Consider the following 11132-nt stretch of genomic DNA (forward strand, 5'->3'; position numbering starts at 1 on the left):
CTATCCAAAGTTATACTTATAAAACTTTTACTAAAATACTTTACTTAAAAGAAAATACCACACTAATATAATATCTAGCGGTATGAAGGTTGTAAGCTTACAGGGTCTCATAATAATAATGTTTTAAACCCTCTATAACCTCCTAATAGACATAATCCCTTCGAACTCATGTGGATTTACTACGGCACATTCTAATGCTAAGGTACGGGATGTAACATTAGAATTATTAGACAAAGAAGGCCGCGCAAGCAGTTGGGATTACTCGGCCTCCAAATCGGCAACTCGATCATAAAGCTCGGAGGTTTCCTTGTCCAGCTCCCTGATCCTATCCTCAAGCCTGTCCTCCTTAGCCCTTGTCGTTGACATGTCATTCTCCCGCTCAGAACGAAGGGTTCTATTCGCCAGCTCTAGGATCTCAACCTTTCTCCGAGCATCCAATCGAGAAGACTCCGCCTGCTTGAGCTCCTCTTGCTTCTCGAAAATCTCACCCCTAAGAGCCTCTATATGAAATTTGCACTCATCTAACTAGCCTTGCAGTTAGACTACTTGGGCTTGAAGGTCGATGCATTGGTCCTCCACGCCCTAACTGAGCTCCATCTCCATTTCCATGTCCCTCAATGTTCCCTCAAGGACGTTGAATTTTTCCACAGCCGCCATCAGCTCCTCGTCTTTCTTCTTCAAATCATCTCTTAAAGCCCGCATGTCGCCTCCTTTACGAAGCCGATGTCAAAGCTCCCAGTACTTCCCATGGTACTCGGTAGACTTTCCTTTCAGCTTCACAAAACTCCCTTTACGCCTCTTCTCCCCAAACACTCTCAATTTTCAGAATAACTATCTACAAATCGAAGAAAAGAGGTTAGAACTTAAAAAGAAGCTAAGGCATAAGGAAAGAGGTAGGTAGCAGTCGTACTTACCTTAGAGCGAGGTCGACAATGCTCTTTGACAGAGTACTGTTAGTTATCTTCTTGAGGGTCTCACCCTCGACGTTAGAACAAAGGGGACCGAGGGTAAGAAATACACGTCTACAGGAAAATCACGATCCATTAGGATCGTAATGGTCCTCTAACCTCCCTCCAGCCTCACCTCGAGTTGGGTGTGCCCCTCATCGATCATCCTCAGATCGTCCAGGTCAATATTAGAACCCGATTCTTCGCGATCCTCGGTGATAGTTTTCCCTCAATCATCGGGGGGCGAAGAAACATCCACTACTGCCTATGAAGACGAAGCCTCCTCTTGCCTCGGAAGTGTGGGGCCGCCATCAAGTTCCCCTACAATGGCCATCTCCCCATCGGTATGCACCAGCGTGTCCACGATCACCTCTTCCTGTTGCGGGGCCTCGGTGCTCGCCCCAATATCCTTTCTTATATGAATCGTTGTCATCTCTATGAGAACCAAGTCATCCCCCAGCAAGTCAACAGCAACCTGGACTTCCCCTTTGACGTCCACTGCTCTCCTCTTGCGAGGCCTTAGACCCCCATTACCAAGGGAGACCTCGTCGAACACATCAACCAAAGAAAATAGTTGAGGATCAGAATTAGCAATTGGGACGGAGGCGCATTCTTGGACTGCAATAGCCAGGACAGGGAAAGGTGCAGAAGGCGCAGTAGCCACAACGGGGTCAGAAATCGAAGGCGTAGCGACCTTTATCCTAAACGAGGCATAGGCGCCCTGATCCTTCGAGAGGTCCCCTTAACCGAACCCGAGAAAGGGAGAAACATAAAATTTGACAAAACCGGCCAACATACAAAAAGAGGCAATGATCAAAGCTAAAAAGGAAGTTAACTATAGAAGGGAGAGGCGGTCTGAACTTCTTAAAGAAGTTCGGCAAATCACAAGTCCCTACGGCATGAGGGAGAATCTTCCCGACCCAGTTGGCGATGCGTACGGCTAGAAAGGGAGGACAATTATTGGCTACAAGAAAGGAATACTTACATGACTAGCCCAAAATAGGCGAAGAGATGCAAAAGGTAAAATAATGAAGAAACATAGACACTTACGTGTATGATTTCAAGCCTCGGGGAAGTTGTCGGCATTGGCCATGACGTCCTCGGTTCTGACGTAAAAGAAATCAATCCAGATTTGACAGTTGGCCTTGTCATCCATCTTCAGCATCAGGCACTTGCCTCCACAGTGATGGAGGTTCAACATCGTCCCCCATATAAAAGCTAAAGGAGAACAGGTGCACTAAATGCTGCAATATCACCTCGACACCGGCGAGCTCAGCAAACTTGGTCAACATCTTGATGACCTTGTAGACATAGGGGGTGAGCTGAGCAGGGCAAATGCCATAGTGGTGGTAAAATTCCTCCACCAGTGGAAGGAGGGGAAACGAGTAACCGATAGCAAATGGGTAAGCGTATAGAACGCAGTACCCGGGGCGGTAAACATGCACTTCGTCCTCCCCAGTGAGGATCCGTTCGATATGGCCGGGAGGCCGAGCTTAACTTTAAATTCAACAAACTAATTGGGCTCCATTATAGAAAAGAAGGTTCCAGGCGCCACATCTGGCGATCGATGGAAATCAGACATGGTTTCGGGATTGCGGGAGAAGATATCCTCCATCGAGGGAAAAGATGCATCCTCTACGGTGGCTGATGCATTCTCCCCTTGATTAGGGAACACTAACGCAGTGGAATGGCATGACTCCCTTCACCAACATCAGGTAAAACATTCGACATATTTATGAGATAGTAAAGAAGGGAACTAGCAAGAGAGTCTAGGATATGGAAGAGAACAAAGATATAGAGAAAGGAGGTTCAGAGAGAAAGTTTGAAGTCTCGAAAGTTTAGGAAAGTAAAAATTTCAAATTCGGTTTGGCAATCCCTATTTATAGAGATTGAGGCACCAAATCCGAAATGGTTTATCATAATGTGCACCAAACCAGAAATGGCTCATCATAATTGGTACCGAAATCGAAACGGCAGATCCCATCAAATGTCACACACAAATTGACGTAATGCGTTGGGAACAAGCATCATCATGACGCATGATATCATGACGTCGCGCCCTCTCTTGGACCAGATGGCTCCAATAAATCACCCGGAAAATTTAAGAGATTTGAGATATGTAGCCTATGGAGAGCCACGTTGTCTACTAGTTACAACGACCACGACCCATGTTATCTGTTTGAGAAGCTGGACCCTGAACGACATTGTTCGCCCATTGAACTCGCCCGCGATCACGACCTGTGTGTTGCAAACAATGGTGCATTCCCGAGGTCGAGGTGATACTTCTAAAGAGAGGGTAAAACCCTCCCGAGGCTGGGGTCGAGGCAAACCCAACATACCTATGTCAGTTCAAAAGATAATTGCCAAGAAAGCAACCGCCAATAGAGCCCAGGACACTTCTGAGACTAGTGAGTATGTCCCCTTCGAGGAAGCTTCTGAAGGAAACTCCGGGCAAGCACATCCGGAAGTCCAGTCCCAACAAATCCCCAAATAATTCCCGGGGAGATTACATTTGGTTGATGAGTCCTCCTCCTCTAAGGTTTCATCTGAGGGTTCGGAAGAGGGTAATGAAGATTCTAAACCCTCTCCCTAACATGTTGCACCAGCTGCAACCAATTTAGATGATGATGATGAAGTCTGGGATGACGGGAGAAGGGGTGATACAATGGTGGGAGGCATGGCTAGATCAAGAAAGCCGGAGGTGTGGGCTGACAGGTTTGTCAGTGAGAAGGCATATTCCAAATTCCGGGAATGGTGGCCCCAAAGGTCGCTTACTCTTGAGTGACAATTCATAACCAAAGACCCGAGCCAGCATAATCCAAACGTTCTAAAGCAATTCACGGAGAGAAAAGGATGGAAATGGTTCACCGGTCCTGTACTAGATTCCAATGAGTACCTCGTCAAGGAACTTTATATCAATGTTGCCCACATCAAAAAGGGTACAAATGTGACGAAGGTCTAGAACTTGAAAATCCGGTTTGATGGCCAAGCACTGAACAGATATGTAGGGTTTGAGTAGGTTGAGGATGTGTAATACCTAGAGAAGCTAGCCTTGGGTGAGGCAGTTTGCCCATGGCTAGCTGAGTTACTTGCTATTCCAGGGACAACACCCGCATGGCTCACAGCAGGAGTGCCGATTGTCAGAGCCACCCCTAACTTTGAAGCAAAAGGGTGGTAAACATTCGTCTGTAGCCGTCTTGACCCATGCCAATATGAAAATGTCCTTCCAATTTCCCGGGAAGTTTTGGTAGCTTCCATCATGGCAGGATATCCTATTAATGTGGGGAACTTGATTTCCTACAACATCTCCAATGCAGTCCAGAAAGAGGAACAATCGTATCCCTACCCTAACTTCCTCACTGAGTATTTCAAAGATCAAGGGGTAGAGCCGAGACATTTTGATGTGGAGGTGAAGGCTAAAAAGCCTTTCTTATGCTGTCATCTCCAAGGAGTGGACAACCCTAAATTCAAGGGTAAATCCACTACCTCCATTGGCCAGTCTGAAGAGACAGGGGTAGTGGCCACTGGATCAGTTGCTGAGCCCTTCACAACACCGGTACTTCTACAGGAGCAGCAACCATGCCTCCTCTATCTTCCGGACCATCTATCTAACTGCCACTGCCACTGCCTTCATCTTCTACCTACCCTCAGACTGCACTGAGGGTTTCTCGGACACTACCCAATCTCAACAACTAGATGCAGGGAGCTACCACAAAGCTGACTGCCATATCCAGTGTAGTGGCAGCACAGTCTTTAGCCCCAACAGCGCTTCAGGTACCTTCAACAGTGGAGGACTCATTGAAGATGATTCTGGACAACCAGAAGAAGATTCGGGACGACCAGAAAAAGATCCTGGAGACTCTTGATACACATGGGAAGATCACTGCAGACCTGACCAAGCAGGTTAGGAAGATGAAGAAGTCTCAGGCCTCAAAGAAGTCTGTGGAGAAGTTGGCCAAGGAGGTTGAGAAGATTGCACATGCAAGAGACTTGCCAATGGACCTTCTCATGGAAGAGACAGTCCCAGCAGCACAGACAACACCAGAGGCAGTAGCCGTCCAGTTTGAGGTGCCAGCTACAACATCACACACTGCTGAGGAGCTGATTCAGATGCTCAGCAACCCCGTAGTCCCCCAGTCAGTGGATGTGGAGATCCAGTTAGAGGATACGGAGGGTGCTGATGTTAAGGAACCAATGCAGACAGAGACCAAATAGGGAGTTCTCTTTACTCTCTACCCCTTTTCCCTATTCTTATTTGTTATTAGCATTGAGGACAATGCTATCTTTCATTTGGGGGGTGGTCCATTTTGATTTTATGACATTTGGTATGTAGTAACCATTACACTATTTTTCTTTATCTTTATTTATCTTTATTTCCACTTTTGGTATGTATATATTCATTATTTTCACTTTTGGTATGTGCATATTTTTACCATTTGATGTGTATATTCATTTCCATTTATGTATATATTCGCTTTACCTCAAGTTTGTATATATTCAGTTTAATTTTCGTAGTTTACTTCATAACTTCTTTCGTTATTTTCCCTTAGTAGCATAGCTTCTTATTTCCTTTAGCAGCTTCTTTTTAAGTTGTTAGCTTCTTTTTTACGCTTTATGTGAACAATAAGCCTTTGATTTTCTTAATGCCACGGTTCTTTCCAAAAGTGGATGTTGTGTGAACCGGGTGGCTCTTCCCAACGATGGATGGCGTGACAACCTTCTTAAGGGATTGAGTCCATTTTCTTTATGTTTTGGCATATATAGTAGTAATGAATAAAAGTGTCTCAAGCAGGCTTCACTTGGTACTAACACATTTACCTTCGATATTATGGTTAGAAACAAGTGATTGGCAAAGAATAGCTCTAGTTGTGACCTTTAGACTCTTATGTTGACTAAAACAATCATCGAGTGGTTTCTTTGAGCCATTTGTGATGTTCAATCTTAGCTAGGGTTGTTGTGGGCCCTCGACTCTGTCTCTTTAACAATCCAGTAGCTTGAGAGGTGAGGTATTGAATTGCAAGTCCAAGTTCCGTGTCAATAAGTCTAGAACTTGCCCTGAATGTTTGTCTAGGCGAAATTCTAAGTGTAACTCGACTTGAGAAATGATTGTAGGCTCTCCTTCATCCAATATGAAACTTGAAAGCTTTCATAGCCTACCAATATGATATCCCTAGTCAACCCCTTTGAGCCAAAGCCCTTTTTCTTTTAATAACCACGTTATAAGCCTTTCTCCGTTCTATAATGACCCTCTCTTAGCACCCGATCTTTCCTTGACATTCTTGATAAACAATTGGCAAAAGCATAAGTTTGGGGGAGAGACGAGGAATGTGAAAGTGATAAAAGGTACAAAGAACAAAAAGAAATGAAGAAAAGGGAAGGCAAAGAAAAGGAAGAAAGGCCAAAAAAGAAATATGTCAAAAAGAAAGTGAAAGTTGAAAGGGATTCAAAGAAAACAATGATGAAAGGAATGGAATGATTAGAAAAGGAGAAAAATGACTGCCATGAACAAGAAAGAGTGACAGTGTGTCTCTGTAGCTCCCCTAAGGAATAAGAAAATGACTCAAAGAGTCAAAGAAGTATGAACCGAAATGAGAAAATGGAGTCCTTAAGGGGAAAGATGAAACCATCATATGCCGATAAGGCCTACCTTGATCCAAAAGCCTTCATTACATTCCCACAAAAGCCCTATATGATTTCGAGTTGAGTGAGCTTATATTAGTGGTGATTTACATAAGGGGCAAGCTTATGGTACCTAGAGCAGGACTTGTGACATCCTTTTGAGAGAGATGAGCTTACTTCTTCACAATCCTTGTTTTGAGTGTTACATTCTAAAGTGAGATTTTCTCTTGGAAAGTGGAGGAGGAGGAGTTTGGGTTCCACAATGACCTACGTAATAGAGCGAGCTTCCTTGGTGAATTAAGTCAACTCTTGATTCTCTAGTGTCATAATAGAACTATGGTACTCAAAAGGTCATAACATAGTGTTGTTGATAATTCATTTTTGTTGAGGGTAATTGTTAGTCCCAATTGATGCATGATTGATTCACCTTAGGGCAGCTGAAATATCCTTCTGTTTTAGTGGAGGTGGGAATTACCTTATTTTCTTAAGGGCAAGCAAAAGCTTAAGTTTGGGGGAGTTGATAAGTAGTTCAGAGAGTTGCATTTTCAGGCTAAATGATAAGCGCGGACCGCACCAGAAATGTGCAGCCGCGAAAGTTTCTCTGCAGCCGCGATGGAAATTATGCGAACCGCGATGCATGAAGTTTAGAGAGCTCACAACTTGAGCAAAAGAAAGAAGTGCGGTCCGCGTCAGAATTGTGCGGCCGCAAAAGTCCTTAAGCGGCCGCGATTGAAATTATGCGGTCTGTGACACTCAGCTCAACCCAGATCCAGATTTTAAGAACGCGGACCGCCATTGAGAATTATGCGGCCGCGAAAGCAAGAATACGGTCGTGCTCAGAATAACGCGGCCACACAACCTCCGCAGAGGTATTTTTGTTCGGAAATTTCAGCTTAATATAAATAGAAATTTTTGTCATTTTTAGGGTATGTTATGTATTATTTGAGCACGTGAGACGGTTGTACATTCCGTTTTGGGCAATTTTGTACTAGAATTATCTTTCAACATTAGATTTTCATCTTTTAATCTAGTATTATGAATTTTATCTTCTTTTCATCTTTGATTTCTGTTATTTCCATGAGTAGCTAGACCCATAGCTAGGGTTGTGACCCAACCCTAGTATGGGTATTTAATGGGTATTGAATTCTAGGGCTTAAATGTGTATGTGTTAGTGATATTTAGCCTAGTTCTTGCTAGAACTATAGGATTAGTGGTTGCAAACACTGATTCATGCCTTTATGACTTAGGCTCTACTTGAGAAAGATGGATTAAGTCTAGCAAAACTAGGCTAACAAGGAATTGGGGTGAACTCAAGAAATTCATAGCCCCAATTAAAGGGTTAAACCTAGAGATAGTAATACCTGACTTGAGCTAATATCACTTGAATTTTATGAATACCCATTTGGACTTGAGAAAGCCAAATTGGGCAAAATCACTCAAACTACCGAGAGGTATAGAGTGAGTACTTGGGTGTGATAGCTATATTACGACCCCATTCTAATCAAGCTTGCCCTAGATTCTTGCTACCTGTTAGATATCCACCTAGGTAGAAGTCACTAGCCTAGTCTCTTTAAACCCTTGAAAATCGACAACAAAAACATTATACTTAGTTTCAAATATCGCATACAATAGAATAGAGTTAGAAGTAGAATCAATCCCAAAGTGTGTGGAAGTGTAATTAAGAGCAAAACCCGTATCTAGACTTAGATATAAACCTAATTCCAAACAAATTAACTCCCTGCGGATCCGATCCTGACCTAGCTGGGTAAAACTGCATCAACCACCCTTGCTACTCAATAGTAGTGTAGGCTTGGACCCGATCAGTCCTTATCCAATTTTTGCTCCTTTTTAGGTTGATTTTCACTTCTTTGGCTTGTTTCCCAATATTCCTGTAAGAAAGCACATTTCATTAGTTTTCGGGAATACCTTTAAGCATTTTTGAGCTAAAACGCAAGTAAAAGAGAACAAATAAGCAGTCAAAGTTCCTACTTATCAACTCCTCCAATCTTAAGATTTTGCTTGTCCTCAAGCAAATAAGGTAATTCCCACCTCCACAAGACAAGAACTATTTCAGTTGGTTTAAGGTAAATCAATCACACCTCAATTGGGAACAACAATTACCCACAACACGTATGAATTATCAACAATGCAATGATTTGACTTTTGTGACACTGGATCATCAAGAGTTGACTTATTCATCAAGGAAGCTCGCTCTTTCACGTAGGTCATTGTGGATCCCAAACTCCTCGTCCTATACTTTCTGTTAGCATAACTCACTTAAGAATGTAACACTCAAATCAAGAATTGTGTAAAGTTCGCTCATCTCTCTCAAAATAATGTCACAAGTACGGCTTTAAGTACCATATGCTTGCCCCTCATGTAAATCACCACTAATGTAAGCTCACTCAACTTGAAATTATGTAGGGCTTTTTCGGGATGTAATGAAGGCTTTCGGACTAAGGTATGATTTATTTACATAAAATGGGTTCATCTTCTCTTAAGCACTCTATTTTCTCTTTTTGGCTCATACTTTATCGACTCTTTGAGTCATTTTCTTTTTACTTGGGAGAACTAGAAAGACGTAACGTCACTCTTTCTTGGTCATGATAATCATTCTTCTCCTTCTCTTTTTATTCGATGCCCTTTCATTCTTGTTTTTCTTTGAATCCTTTCAATTCTTCACTTTATTCACTTTCTTTTTGGATTTTTTTTGTTCTTTCTTTCTTTTCTTTGCCTTCCCTTTTCTTCATTTCTTTCTCTTCTTTGTATCTTTATATCACTTTCAAACTCCTCGTCTCTTCCCCAAACTTGTGTTTTTGCCAATTGTTTCTCAAGAATGCTAAGGAAAGATCGGGTGCCAAGAGAGGGTCATTACAAAACGGATAAAGGCTTGTAACATGGTTATTGAAAAATAAAAGGGCTTAGGCTCAAATGGGTTGACTAGGGATATCACATTGGTAGGCTATGGAAGATTTCAAATTGGATCTAGGAGAGCCCACAATCATTTCTCAAGCCAAGCTACACTTAGAATTTCACCTAGAAAAATATTCGGGGTAAGTTCTAGACTATTAGCACGGGTACCTGGACTTGCAATTCAATATCTCATCTCTCACGCTGCTGGATTGCTAAAGAGAATGGAGTCGAGGGCCCACAACAACCCTAGTTAAGATTGAGAATCACAAATGGCTCGACTGAACCACTCGATGACTTGCTTAAGTCAACACAAGAGTCACAAGGTCACAACTAGAGCTATTTTCTATCAACAACTTGTTTTTAACCATAAAGCCGTAGGTAAATGTGTTGGTACCAAGTGAAGCATGCTTGAGACCCTTTTATTCAGTACTACTATTTTTTCCTAAACATAAAAGAAAACGGACTCAATCCCTTAAGAAGGTTGTTACGGCATCCATCATTGGGAAGAGCCACCCGGTTCACACAAAACCCACCTTTGGAAAGATCCGTGGCATTAAGAAAACCAAAGGCTTATTGTTCACTCAAACGAAAAAAAAGAAGCTAACAAATCAAAAAGATCTACTAAAGCAAATAAGAAGTTATACTACTAAGAAAAATAATTAAAGAAGCTATGAAATAAGCTACGGAAAGTAAGACAAATGAATATATAAACCGAAGGGAAATGAATATATACATCAAATGAAAGGGAAGAATATATACATAATCAAAGAGAAAATAAAGATAAAAGAAAATTAGTATAAGAGTTATTACAGGCCAAACGTCAATGTAAAATCAATCAAAATAGACCCCCCCCCCCCCCCCGAATAAAAATAAGCATTCTCCCCAATGCTTAACAAAAATAAGAACAAGGAAGGGTAGAGACTTAAGAGAACTCCCTATGTGGTCTCAGTCTGCATGGCATCCTCAGAACCCTCGGTCTCCTCTAACTGTATCTCATCATCACCTGGCTGAGGGGCAACAGGGTTGGTGAGCATCTTAGTCATCTCCTCAGCGGTGTGGGCTGCAAGGTCCGGCTCCTCAGACTGGCCGACTGCTGTATATGATGCCTCAGGTACTGCTGATGCTACTGATGTTGCTGGTGCTGAAGGTGTTGTCTCCATAAGTAAATCCAGTGGTAGATCTCTAGCAGATGCAGTCTTGGCAACTTCTTTTTGTAACCTATCCACCGACTTCTTCGAAGCCTGAGACTTTCGCATTTTCTTTACCTGTTTTCCCAACTCCTCAATGACTTTCCTATATGCCACCAGAGTCTCCATAATGGTCTTCTAATTTTCTAGGATCTTGGACAGTATTTCCTCCACTGACGGAGGTACCTGAGGTGCTGCTGGGGCAGAAAATTGTGCTGCAACAACACTGGATATGTCAGATAGCTTTGAAGTGCTGCAGCATCCAGTTGTTGAGACTCGCCAATGTCTGGGAGACTGGCAGCATAGTCTGTGGATAAGTGGATGAGGATGGCACTGATAATGAAGTTGATGGTCTAGAAAAAGAAGGTGGTGGCATATCTACTGTCCCAGTGGAAGGACCGACTGATGTGGAAGGCATGGCATCTGTGGAAGGCTCAGCAGTTGAATCAATAACTACTACCGTTGG

This window comes from Nicotiana attenuata, unplaced genomic scaffold (assembly GCF_001879085.1).
Source record: "Nicotiana attenuata strain UT unplaced genomic scaffold, NIATTr2, whole genome shotgun sequence".
In the NCBI taxonomy this organism is placed as follows: Eukaryota; Viridiplantae; Streptophyta; class Magnoliopsida; order Solanales; family Solanaceae; genus Nicotiana; species Nicotiana attenuata.